This window comes from Cupressus sempervirens, chromosome 11 (genome assembly GCF_028749045.1).
Source record: "Cupressus sempervirens isolate cs-2001-9-10 chromosome 11, ASM2874904v1, whole genome shotgun sequence".
NCBI lineage: Eukaryota > Viridiplantae > Streptophyta > Pinopsida > Cupressales > Cupressaceae > Cupressus > Cupressus sempervirens.
The window spans coordinates 419758380-419772947 of record NC_143128.1 but is presented as its reverse complement, the minus strand read 5'-3'; positions in this window follow the sequence as shown (position 1 = coordinate 419772947).

The following is a 14568-nucleotide window of genomic DNA, read 5'->3' as shown; positions in this document are numbered from 1 at the left end:
TACCCTTTTGGGATTTCTATAACATACTCAAAACTTAATATGGACTCCTTTGGAAAAATATGCCAAAAATCATGACTATCACTATTTTTCAAGGGTAAAACATGAGGTTTTACAAAGCAACTATGAAATATACTTATCCCAATTCCATCAAATTCATAGATTCATCATATTTTGTGCCTAGAAAAATCCATCATCAATTTCATCCTACGAGGACTTTTGATATGAAACCCCCAAATTCATGCCTTAAAACCCTCAAAATCAACGGTATCACCAATCTAGGTCAAGCACACACTTCTAGGATCTAAAACTTAGGATTCACCATCCAATCATCATGTCTTCAAAGAATATCAAATAAAAAGTATACCTTGTTAAGCCAGATGTACGGCTGCATAACACCTAGCACTCATTTGGGTACCCAAATTAGTCCTTCCAGCACTCAACTTTGCATTTCTTTCACAATAACTTGCAAATATTCACTTTTCTTGCATATTAGAGGTTATTTGGGCATGTTAGTGCTATGGGTTCCATCCCAAGAAGTAGTTAAGAGTACAAATTGGATGGAACCCTCATTTCTTCATGTTAAACTAGGCAAACCTGTGACTTTCAGCGTGACAACAGCAATAAAGATTTAAACCTGTTAATAAATGTATTAAATCTGATTCAAATTCTCTTAATAACACTTTCCCAACATGAATGAAAGATTACACCACCAAAATATGCTTCAAATGTGCAAGAAAACTCAAAATTTTTATTCAATTCTTGGTTGTCCATACAATTTCTATACTATTCCGTACATACCAATATAGACACTAGTCATATTAAAAGTAATTTACTTCAAGATTGAAGATTTTTGGTGATCAAATGCCTATGGGGGGATCAGTTATGAAGTGTTTATGCAATTATTTCGTTCTGGTGATATGGTTAGAGGTCCTGTTGAATAGGCCCTAGATTAGTGACCCCAAAACCAAGGGTTTGGTGGAAAATGTGTTGTGTAAAGGGTAGAACCTTAAAATATTGAAAATATATTGTTTCTCAACCCCTAGAAGGATTTTTTCACACTTTGGAATCGTAGCGTTCAGTGGAGTTGTGGGTTGCTGTGTAAAATTGGAGAATTAGGCCTAGTGTGGATAGGCTAGGGGTATCAGATCTTGGGTATGGTCCAAAAGAGTTGATATTGAAACTTAGGGAGGATGTATAGATCCCAAAAGGGTATCTTAATTAGGTTTTAGTTTTTGTATTTTTTTGGGAACTATTGGAGAGAAATCCAAATTAGTGACTGGTGAGGGCTACTAGCTTTAAGGCTAGATATGAATGTTAGGTAAGAGATTAGTTGTCCAAAATGAATGGATGGATGGAAAATGGTGGAAAGGCCATGGGGAGATGATTCACAAAGGAATAATGAAGGTTGAAGCCTTGGAAGAAGTTATGGTGTTTGGGAAACTCTAAGTGCACTTGGGGTAGCCTAGAAGGTAAGTTCTTGAGGGGACATAGGAGTAAAGAGTTGTTGCTAAATGAATGGATTTGCTATCTCATATGAAGAAGATGGATACCACACACCACCTTTGCATCATAGACTAAGAGTGCATTGTGCTTGTTATGGCGCTTGGGAATGTAGTTTCTTCATGTGATGCATTGGTCTTGGGGATCAATCTCGATTGGGTGTCAATGTTGGGATTTCTTAACAAGAAGTAACGAAACTGGTTGGGATTCACTAGAGTGACCTTGGAAGATATAAGTATGAAAGTTTAAGACGTTTAGGTGTTATTCACCATTTTACTAGTCACTTTGTGTCCCTGTTTCATCTAGAGATTGATTGGGACAAGATTCTCAATAAGGATTGGATCATTGATCAAATTGGTACACTTGAGATTGTTGCTTGGCAATCCTTGGTGAAGGAAGGCTCATTCCTTTAATTGTGAACTTATTAGTTGGTTGCAGACCAGCCACACCACTCTGTAGTTTTCCATAATAGTAGAGAGTTGGCGAGTTCTTCTTGGCCAAGGTGGGGAGAGTTCATAGTCTCAGATTCATGCAGGCTTCTTCTAGCCACTTCTGAGGCAATATGGACTAAGGCATTACTCAAAATTCATGCTAAGACTATAGGCCACTCCTATGCTTCGAATAGAGTGTTGAAATTGGTGATATCAAAATGTATTTCACAAATTCATGTTATGGGCAGCAGTAGTCGTGGATCATTTTAGACCTACCACATGCGAAGTGTCCATTTTATGTTAGTTTGAGCTTCACTTGGTTTCAAGAATACTATAATATTCTCTACTTAACAAGGCCAACCACGTGAAGGTGGAAGCTCATCTAGCCTCACCCCCATCCCCCTAACATCAATCTAAAGTACCCATTATCATCTAATTACATACTTCATTGATTCATTCATCCATTTATGAACCATAAAATTCAATCAATACAATCACATAACATTCATTAATATGATATAAAATTCATTAATACACAATACTAATCAAGACTTCATTAAGACATAACAATATTCATCAACATAAGATAAAAATTAGTATTAATACGCATCATTCATACATAATTACTTAAAACAAAGTTCTTTCATTATCCAACAAGGTTTATCAAAGAAGATTTTTAAAACATCATTTCTTCTTTTTGTTTTTATGAGCTCTTTTAAGAAAAGCGCTCATAGGAGCATCCATATCTGCATCATTCTCCTCCTCTTCTAGCACATGTAATGTCAAATTACGATGGCTCCTTCTCTTTGCAGGAGCAGGAGGCTGCTGCACTAAAGGGGGCTCTGTTGCAAGAACAAGTGAATGGGATAAATTGGCATACTCTTTTTCTTTTTTTAACTGTTACCAGTCTATAATTAAGTACTAGTACAACATAACATGCATTTTTCTTACCTGACAATACCACATCATATACATTAACATTTTGATCCTCCGCCACGTCAACATGTTGAACACTTGGAACATGTTCCACTCCTTCGACATGATGTTCAAAATGCTCTGAAATATTCAAAAAAATATTATCATGAGCGATGGATTCATTTTGAGCACTGCACATGAAATATGAGTCAATAAATTTGACTCAAGTACTACACAATTAAATCATGATAGCAATATCACAATATTTACTCTATGAGATTTGTTAGAACAAATGATTTATCAAAGTACAGAGTTGGAAATCATAATCAACTATCGATCAAAATCTTAAAGATCCTTATTTTAAAATAATGAATATGTTTCAGCAACCAGAGATAATTTTTAAAGTAGTGTTAGAGAAATAAGAACAAAACTATGTGAATGTTCCAAATCATATAATAAATTGCCTTGCCAATCTATAAACATGGTTGTCATTGCTCAAGAATACCCTTAATACATAATACAAGAAATGAAAACTACTATGATTTAATAAACAACAAATAACAAAGAATATATGAGCATAGAATATATGTTTGAATAAGACCATGCTTGGAAAATAAATGGAAGGAGAACATTTCATATTTCTGATTGCATAATTAATTTCCAATAGCAAATTAATACCTCCAGCACTATAATGCACATTATGGCCTTCGTCACGAGCAGGTTCTATGGTAGGATATGAAGGCTGCAATAAAATGTTATGCACATTGTTATGTAGTCAATTTACGTTCAAAACTAATACCAAAAAAGAAAAGGATCAACTATTCAATTTTATTTACTTTTCATCTAACCAATTTACTTGTGAGATATCATTTGGTGAACTGGATTCTTGGTCAAGGCTTATAGATTCTTCACGTAGGCGTGCAACCATGACTTTATAGCCTTCCTTCAAGGCAAGTTTTCTATCTTCATCTGTGGCCTCCACATTGAATTCTGTGCCCTGCATTTTTTGCTTAATATCATCAATTTTGTATGTATGGTTTCACTAAACAAAATTGTTTGCAACATTATATTAAAAAAAATTATTTCATATCATTGCTCCTACTTACAACTCAAGACTAGAGATTCATATAGCCACCAGAGCCAAGTTTGTGTTGGCCAAACTTTTCTAGTCTTGCTTTTGTAGCCACAGATGTGTCCTGCAATCTATGAACAATTTCAAACATCTTAGATTATATATTTACAAATATGAATAATTAGTGCATGATTACAATGTACTTAATACTATCATGACATACCTCTTTTTGCCCTGTGCTGCTTCATTACCTCTATCTTCACATAGCCTTTTCTCCTTTGCATATTCTACTATTTCATTCCACTCCATTGGTGGAATCATAGCTAGATGATCGTACTTTGGGTTATCCTTAAGAGCCCTTCTATATTGATCCCTCACAGTCTTTAAATGCTTTGCTGCTCTTTTGAGAAGTAGGCCATTGTCAAACATGTCTTTTCCAAATTTCTCGTCAAAAGATGCAATGAGCTGATTTTTTAATTCCATGGTTTGTAAATTCCACCTTTTTAAAAACAAATAGATTGTTAGATCAATAGCTTTAATATATTACAGTAACTGAAAGAAAAGAAAAATTATGTAGAAATGATATGAAACTACGTACCTTTTACGTATGGTGGGTCTGAATAGTCTCAATGTCATATGAAAAAGATGATCAAAGAAAACATTATTACCTACAAAAACATAAAGGATTTATCAGTCCAAAATGAGTAATATAAAAATAAATTAAATTTGCACTTTAAATAAAAACAATTTTAAAGCACCTGGAAGCTTTCATTCTTTTAACGGAAACATAGTTTTCTTATTCAACAATAATGTCCCTTCATATGAACCAGTACTAATCACACGAACTGCTCTAGGAAATGGATCAACTTTAGCAGTACTGCTCTTTGCTAGTTTGTCAACTGAAACATCGTGACAATTAAAGTAGACACAAAATGAATTAAAGCATACTTATGGATATAATCAAATTGAAGAAATTGACTAGCAAATTTTTTTTTTCATTAGGTAGTCAGATTTGCAAAAATGCATAAAGTTGCATATAAAAGTTGCTGACAACTTTAAAAAATGTTGCTCGGTATTGTTTAAAAGTTGTTATTGTTTGTTTTAAGTTGGGGAATGGCTACTTGGTTGTTCCAATGGTCCTATAGGCCTCTATATATATCATGTGTGATCTTAGAAGGTGAGGGAGATCAGGTTGTAGTCGATGCTTGGACAAAATGAATAAAAAACCTCTGATTTACTGGTAATTTTGCTGTTACAGTGGGTTGTACGATTCTGTACGGTACTATTATGATTGCTAAGTGTGTGGCTTAGTTGCAGGGGTGTGTTCATAAGTTTTTTGGCTTTGATTTGGCATTAATTCAAAAAGTAGCACAAAATCTTACCTACATAGTACAATGTATGTATGTATGTATGTATGTGTGGTGTGTGTATGCATGTGTTTGTGTGTATGCAGGCTTTTGTAGACATCATTTAAGCACTGATATTCATCAACTTGTACAAATACATTACAAAATCTAGCAAAAAAAGGTTTTACCAGTTCTAGTGGGTATAGATGAGGATGTTTGCGTGGCCCTTATTGCCGACAATGCAGTAGGCAATAGTGGATCGACAACCGAAGGAGGAGTCCGCACGTCATCATGAGCTGAGGAATATAATATTATTAGCAAAGACATTTGTGATGGATAAAGATCAAATGGAATACTAGCTAGAAATGTCCACAAAAAAAAATTAACTGTTATAATGTTGATGAAAACAAACAAAGTGTTACTGACACAAAGGTTGTGCGCAATGACCATCACCATGTTCACCATGTGATGCCACAAATGGCACAAATGTCTATACAAGTACACATAAAATTAGAGATCAAGATCCATAAGATAGTATAAAATATTCATATCTATTGAACTTCTATTATTGCTTTAGTTGAATTACTACTTACCTGCAAAGATTGGATTCTACGGCTCAATTCTATTCTCAGTGCCTCTTTCTCCTCACTTTTGTCACCCTCGATGATAATGTTAACAAGTTCATTAGTGTATCTTTGCTTGATTTTCTGGGTGATGAACACAGGGTCAGTACTAAGGACAATGTTATGTAGATATGAAGCTCGTATTTCATATTGCATTTGATCAGCGGCCATTCTAGCTTTTTCCTATCATTTGTGACATTAAATATCAGTAAAATTTCATCAAAACAACTCCAAAGCCGCAAAGAAAAGAACATAATAATACGACATCTGTTTCTTTATTAACATTAAAATTTATAATATTTAATGTTTACCTCTACTGAAGGTGTTTGAGATGGTGCATCCATATCTCAACTGTGATCCCAAGACAAAAACCTATTAGGTAACCCTTATAATTGGAAATCTTTACCTTGTCAGAAGTAAGAAATTTGTTGTTCTGATTTATAAATCTGTAAATAAGAGAAGGGAAATAAGAGATGCTCCCTTCGAGAAAAGAAGGTCTTATGACTATATGCCAATTGGATTTTTACAAGTATTTTCATGCAGAACCAGAAAATCTATTGGGTTTCTAAAGATGGGACATATTTCTTTGTCTGTGATTTGAATAGAGATGGCAATATCAAGTATCTCTGGGTTCTACCGAGGACGCAAGGTAAACTGCATCAGATCTTGGGAATTTTAATGTACAACAATAGAATTATAATGGTTTGTAGTGGTGAGACACGATATCCAAATACTCTTATTTTTAATGAGCTTGATGAGCTTGGGGAGATATGGAGATTTAAATATGAACTAACTGTAGCTTCCAAAATTTTGTTTTCTGGAATAACTGTTGTAAATCTGTTAGCACTATCAACTTGATCTATGGCTAATACTTCTTTAGAACTCTCATTCTACTCTAACATTAGTGAAGCAACATAAATCTCTCTAAGCTTGGCCTTCGGCACTACTTAAATAATAGAAGATGATGGTTCATATTATTATATGCAAAATTGGTCTTTGGTCAAGCTCCACACATTATTATTGCACCCTCATCATAGTCACCAAATCAACAACACCTTTGATTTTTGAAAATACTTCTCAAATAGAGGAGTAACTGTATTGCAGATTTTGTACAGTATCACAGAAAAGTTCTAAATGCACTTATGTAGGGCCAACTTTCATGCAACATAAAATGAAGTAATGTGTAATTTGTTGTATTAGATTCTATCATCAAGATACAGAGTTAGAATAGAAGAATTTTTTTACATCAACATTTCAAATCCCATTTTTTCATTAGTATAATATAGAGTCAGAGATAAACATTTCTAGATTGACATATTAAATCACATTCTATCGTCAGTATAACAGAGAGTTAAGGGAGAAGAATTTTTTTGCATTGACATTTCAAATCAAATGCTTGTATTGCACTCACATAAATTGAGAATCCATCATCAGAATAATAGAGAGCTTGAAAAGAAGATATGTTTTTTAATAACTATCTAAAGCCCTATTATATAACTAGGATATTACAGGGGTTGCGAATGAGAACTTTTTGCATCAATGTTTCAATTGTATTGTATTTTCTGTGTCAATACTTTGAATAATCCTCTGATTTTTCATCCAAATAATAAAATCCTAAATAAAATAATAAATCACTTTCTTCCTCTAGTCCATCATATCATCCTTCCAAAACTATCTCATAGAATATAATCCTCTTCAAATAATGTTCCAAATTTGTCACAATCATATTAATAGTCTAATGTCTTGTTATTAAGAGATAGGAAAATATATGCTTGAACATATTGTACATTCTATTAGATAAACATCACAGAATGTTTAAAATGTAATTAGTTTTATGTATAAAAAGTAAATTAAAAGGAAGCACATAAGTAGTTGCACTACTTACAAATATTAAAAAAATACATTGCTTTTATTTGTGTAATCTTATAATCAAATTATAGGGGCCAAAGTATTTGATTTTTGTATTCATTTGCATTTCCTTATGGCTCAAAATATTTTTTGCTTCTGATTTCCTAAAACCATTAAGATGTTATCAAAGATTGTACATTTTTGCTTTCCCCTATCCAACTTATTTGTGATGGTTTGCAATGCTTGGTGGTGTGATGATTTTCTGCTCTGTAAAGTAACTCATAACTGATCTCAATGCTTTTTGGTCAAAAAAGTTACTGTGCTTATCATGTAATTTTTAATTGCTTTTTGCAAGATAAGTCTGCTCTATCTTTCTGTCTGTAATGAATGCTTGAATGCCAAACAAGAATATAACATTTTTGATACGGACCTATGAATGATTGATAAGTGCACATAAATTATGGGAAGTGTGCGCTGTTGTATTGCCATGTTTCAACTGGGAAAAATGTGGTTGGCACACTACATTTTACACTAATTAATGGACCAGCTGAATGAGAGTACTTTTAAAAATTTTCTTGTCTAGGCACCAATCTAATAGGTATCTCACGGACAATTAAGTATTATTCTCACTACTTGAGATTAATGGAGAGTTCAATCTGGTCTATTTCTGAGAAGGGAAAAGATTAGTTTTTTCTTTAAGGCACACATTGATTTCCATGTCTAATACAATGGTAGATAGAGCACCTAACATAGAGTACCTATTGAAAACATGCAAGGACTCTCCCTTTCTCTAATTATATAGTGTTGATCATTTTCTTGCAAAAGAAGTCTGGTCCATCTTCCACTCGATGTCGAATGCTTGGATTTCAAGTAAGTGTCAGACCATTTTTTCTATTATTGTGGGTCTTCATAAAACTTAAAAATAATCCTGATAATTACAAATGGGTGGGAGAAAAGGGAGAGACCTTCACTTCGCCTCCATGTCAGCAGGAGAAAGACAAGCAGTGTTAGGTCAAGGACACCCAAGTGACTCCTGAAGGTGAAAACCAAAAACAAGAAGAGAACTATCTCACCCTAGAGAAGCTTTAAGAAACTATAGGAGAGGCAAGAGATTATTGAACAAAGATTTGATGATGTGGCCAAGTTTGTGGTAGGGTTATGCACTCAATAACTAGGAATCTTCACCTACTTCATGCTGAAAAATAAGGCCTCACTACTATACTGGGGGTGGACATCACTAGTTCTATATATATGTTCTTAGCTGATGATTGGTTGTAGCTATTGTTAGACAAGCAAGAGGGAAAGGAGACAAATCAGAAGAAATATCTCTTCTCTTCATTTGGGATTTTCTTATATGTTTTTTACTGCAGCACTTGGCACAAGTGGGCTATTTTTGTGGTACTATATATCTCAAATGAAAATCTACACATCAAACAATATAAAATATTGACTAAAATCTTTATGAACTTAAGAAATTTTAAAAATTTAAATGCATGATGTGTCACTTTAATGTTTTATGGTATTTTTGCCCTCGTAAATTTCATCATATCCCTAGCTAAAATAGTTTAGTAGATGACCACTATAAAACTCCCTCACCACTTTGTTAGGGTATTGAGCATAAAGATCACTTGAAGGAAGAACTCCATGATTCAAGGTCCAAGCAAATGAGAAATGTCTAGTACAAAAAAAGGCAAACATAGTATAGGGTGCATATAAATATATTCAAAACAAGGCAAGAAATGTCAATCTGTAAAACAAAACTTCAACTCAACTTTGTAACACTGGGAAGGAGACTCTTCAACATTTCCAGCTATTATTTGATCCTTTCATGCCGCCTTCTTTCTGAAATCTCTTTCAATGTGACACTATTAAACCCTTTTGCCGCGTACTCTTGGCCACAAATCACAGTGGTAGAAAATGGTTCAGTGAAACACACAAGGAACATTTAATTGGAGATCCACGAGACATTCAAATCCATGCCACAATCTATGCCATCAAACAATTATCACCTCGCTACATTGGAGTCATTTCACACATTTACATCTAAGAGCCAAGTTCCCTGGTCAACCATTGTATACATTGCTCTGAGTCAAGACTCATTGATACAATCTGAGCTAACTATCACGTGAACACATTGGCATTGCAGTTTGAGTATTGTGATCTACTCTTAATCAAACATTGGATTGCCAATTTTTGGCATGCATTTTAAAGTCCAACAAAATCGCTTTCAAGCTTAAGAAAACGGGTGACATAAATCTCGATACTTCTTTGAAAATATTTTACTCCTGCTAACTTTGTGAATCCAGTAAATTGTAGATCTCTCTCAAATATACCAAGGTATTATCGGCAATGCGTTTACTTCTGGCATAAGCCTTGTCCTTCTATCAACCTTTGCATTCTCATCCAGAAAGTAATGTGCTTGAAAGATAGGTGGGCTGAAGTCCGCTCTTATAGATCCAGGAAGAGAAGATTAAATTTCCTTAGTGGGAAAAGGAATAATCCCCCAACTAGGTTTCTTATGTGCAATGGAGGCAGGCAATCAAGGAAATGATCTAACTCCTTCAACCCACTCCAGAATGTAGAAATATTGGATAATAAATCTCAACTAAGCCCATCTTCCTAGAACTGCAAAAAGAAGGAGTCCCCAATGTAGGAGTCTTCTATGTTGCGCGGTAACAATAAGATTAGGGCGGCAAACATAACGCTTTTTCAATTTTTGCTTAGTGTGAGCCCATGTTGGTCAAAATTTTAACCGACACGTGTTGGTCAAAATTTTGACCAACAAGGGCTCATCTTTAACTAAAACCATCACAATTCAACCAAAATTACCCCAAACTATTAGATGGTCAAAATTTTTGGTCAAAAATTTGAGTCAAATGTACTAGTGTTGAAAGTCAAGAGAGGCCACCATTACCAAAACCTAGAACCATATCATCATACTTTGGTGGTGGAAATGTTGGCAACCTACAAGATTCATAAGTTAGATCTCCAATGCTTATTGAAAAAGGAGATTCATCACAAGTTGGTGAACTTGATATCTCAGTCAAGGATGAACTTAAACATGATTTGGAGGCACTTTCCCTAAGGAGGAAGTCACAAACTAATATTATAGAGTTGGAGTTGGTTAATTACTAGTCGGGTGAGAAAACCAAAAGTGATTCCATAAATCATGTTCATGCACAAAAGGGGAAAATAAAATTAGAATAAAAAAAAGATTGATCTCGCTAGGTTCTGTCCAAAAAGAATTTTCAATTAGAATAAGTGGAAAAGTACTAGTTCATTGAACTAGTGGCCAATTTGATTGATGGTGAGCCTCTTGTAGAATACAAATGTAAGATTTACACAGGGATAACAAAGAAGGAGAAGAAGTTCCAACTTAAACTTGATACCATAGAAAAACATGTTGGTAAAGTTTACAAAAAGAAAATTATAAATGGAGTTGAAAAATCCATGCTAACTTGGAAAATAAAGGACAACTTTCCGCATATCAGGAATGCTGAAATATAAAAGTTACACAAACAATTATGGGAGAAGCATCCGATAGTAAAAGGTTCCATGTAAGATTTCATTGGAAAGCAATGGAAGTGCAAAATATGGAAAAAGTAGTTCAATTAAGTGTGGTCTTTTATATTTTGAGTAGAGGATCTCCTATGATGGACTACCCTTCAATTACTGCCTTATTATACTTTTTTAAAGTTTGAAACTATCTAAATAGTCACTGGTTAGCAAATAGTAGGTGGGAATAGGCTAGATGTTCTGCACAAGTTGAAAAAGAAGATATGAAAGAAAAAATAAAACACTCAAATTTCATTGCATTGTCTTTAGATAAAGTTAAAAAGATTGATAATACTTCCTAGTTGTGCATGCATGTTTATACTATAAATGATCTTTGCCGTCAACCCTTTCTACTATCTGTTGCTAAATTGAATTGTAGTGTGACAACTGAAAACTTGTATGATTTATTAAAGAGTACTCTAATTGAATGTGGAGGTTTGGATAACATGGAGATTGCCAAAAAATGGTGTGTGTTGGAGCAGATGGAGCTTCAATTATGCAAGGTCATAAAGGTGATCTTTGCAAAAAGATCAAGAATGATTTGACACCCTATGCTATTCCCATTCATTGCATGGCCTATTGAATGAATATAGCTTTTGGAATTGTCAGTGATTTTGGTTGTGTAAGTAAAGTGGAATCTCTAATCAAAGAGATTTACCAATACTTTTGTCGAAGTCTAAAACGAGTCCAAGAATTTCAACACTTTTCTCAAGAACTTACTAATGTGAGGAATTTTCTTAAAGATAATGATACTAGATGGATCTCTTTTGATGGACCAATACATCAAGTATTCTCTGAATATCCATCATTTCTTGGACTAATCCACTCTGTGCGAGACATATTCCCTCCGCTATATTCAAGTCTAACTAATGTTAAGATACTCTTAACTTTAGCAACTATTCTTCCCATACTACGGGACAGGAGAAATATTATAAATAAAGTTCAACAAAGAGCTATGTAAATTGTAGAATATAATAAGTTGCATAAATTGACATGTAATAGCTTGGATACTCTATATTAATTACTACCATTAGATGAATCAAAGTTTGCAAAGTGGATAGAAATCACAGATTTGAACAATCTTGGGAACATTTTACATATTGGTGCAATGATGAGGTATCTGCTAGGGTACATAGAGTTGACATACCAATGCAGTACTATGCCTGTGTCAAACTTGACTCCAACCCCAACGAAGTAGGAAGCAAAGTAGAAATAAAATCGAAGAAGGTACTTTCATATATTACAAGTGAAGACTTCAAGAAGATCAAATACTCCATGCTTGACTTTGTTAAGCGAGTTTGCTACAATATTTCGTCAGAAATTAGATTTACATTCCCTCTAGAGGAACTACTCAAAGCAACATCTATTATTTTTCCTGAATATTGGTCTCTAAACTATTTGACTAATTATTGAAGAAGGATGATGACTTTGATTCAACATTTTTGCAAACCTAAAGTAATCAATGAAGTAACTATAAATAGAATTTTAGATGAATCTCAACTAAGAGATCGATCATATTCTTTTGCAAACATAATGAGGGAACAATATGATTTTATGGAGAGTCCAAATGAAGAGAGAGTAGTAACAAAGCTTGGCAAAATCTTGGTGAGAGCAATCAGTTGAGAGAGTCAATACCATAATATTTCAAGCTTACTGATTTATGTTTGACAATGATATTGGGTTCAATGGAGGATGCGAGAATTCTCAGTACTTTGGGCTTCCTAAAGTCAAAGGTTAGAAACAAATTAGACATAAATTTGGATAATTATTTGAGGCTCTGTAATTCTAGGTAAGAGGTAGATAGTTTCCCTTATGATAGGGCTCTCAACATTTGGATAAACAAATGTCAAATAAGAGGAATGACCAACATTTCAAACCAAGTGGCAGTGGCAATGGTAGAGGCAGTGGCGGTGGCGGTGGTAGTGGTTCATGTCATGATATTGGAAGAAATGAAGATGATGTTGACTTTGGCATGCATACTGACACTGATAGTGAATCTGAAAAAAACACAATGAACAATGAAATGTTATATGCAATAAATGAGGAGGATTATGATAATAGTGATGTTGAGCTAGTCCAGGTGGAATGACAACTATAGTAGCTTCTCAACTTCAATTTAGCTTCTCAACTTCAAGTTCTAATTTTTGTGTGGGTCAAGTAGTAGGCTAGTAGCTTTGATCTAAGACTCTATCTACTAATTAATTATGTTTGTAGAAGTTAATTTATAACATTCATTCACTATTCTTTTAAAATAGATGCTTAATTTTTTTTAAAACATGTTGATGTTACAAACTTACATGTTTAGATTTTTATTGAAACTAGTTTTTACTTTTAGAGTCTACACATGTTGAGATTTTCATTGATTGCATTTTTAAAGCAAGTTGATGTTTTGATTGATTCTAGTTTTAATACAATAGTACATGTTGAACTTGAGATTTTTATTCATTCTAGTTTTTAGACATTTTTTCTTTTAGATTTTCATTGATTCTAGTTTCTTTAAAAAATTGTAACATAATGCATTTAACATAATGAACTTTATTTAAGAAAAAATGTATTATAATTTATAATTATAAATCAACCTATAACATAATACATTCAACAATTACAAACATTTACAACCCTTTGTAAATGACTCAATGTCAAATGACCCTGAATTCCCTTTTATAGATACAAGGGAGCAACAATAGCTATAGGTCAATTTGTAATTATATATATAATCAAATTATTACTACATAATACATTATGCATGTACAATCACATTGCCAATTTGCCACATTTCCAATTGTACAAATTTTTCAAGTAGGAGTAGGGAATTTTTTTGCATCTGCTCTGTGTAGTAATAGTATGCGAGTGCCTGGCTATCCAACTATCCTGATATGTTGGCTCTTGATTCCTATAACAATTAACATTAAAAAAAGTTCAAATTAAATCCAAAATTATAAATTAAAGAGAAACAAGTAACAAAATAATTATAGTACTATCACTTACTAAGTTGTTACTTCTTAGTGCTATTAGTTATGAATGCCACTGACAGCAATAGTAACAATTTGAGAAGATGATCCAGCTCTAATAACGTTATTTAGGGTGCTCCATTCTACATCGATTGGAAGCTCTATTTTTTTGAGGTTGTAGCTAAATAGTTTTAACTATTGGAAATATAAGAGGAGTAATTGAGAGGGGAGGGGTGAATTAGTTACTACAAAAATAAATCCCAGATCCCTTAGATGTTAGTACAAAATGTGAACAGATAACTAATTACTGCTGAATCTCGATAATCA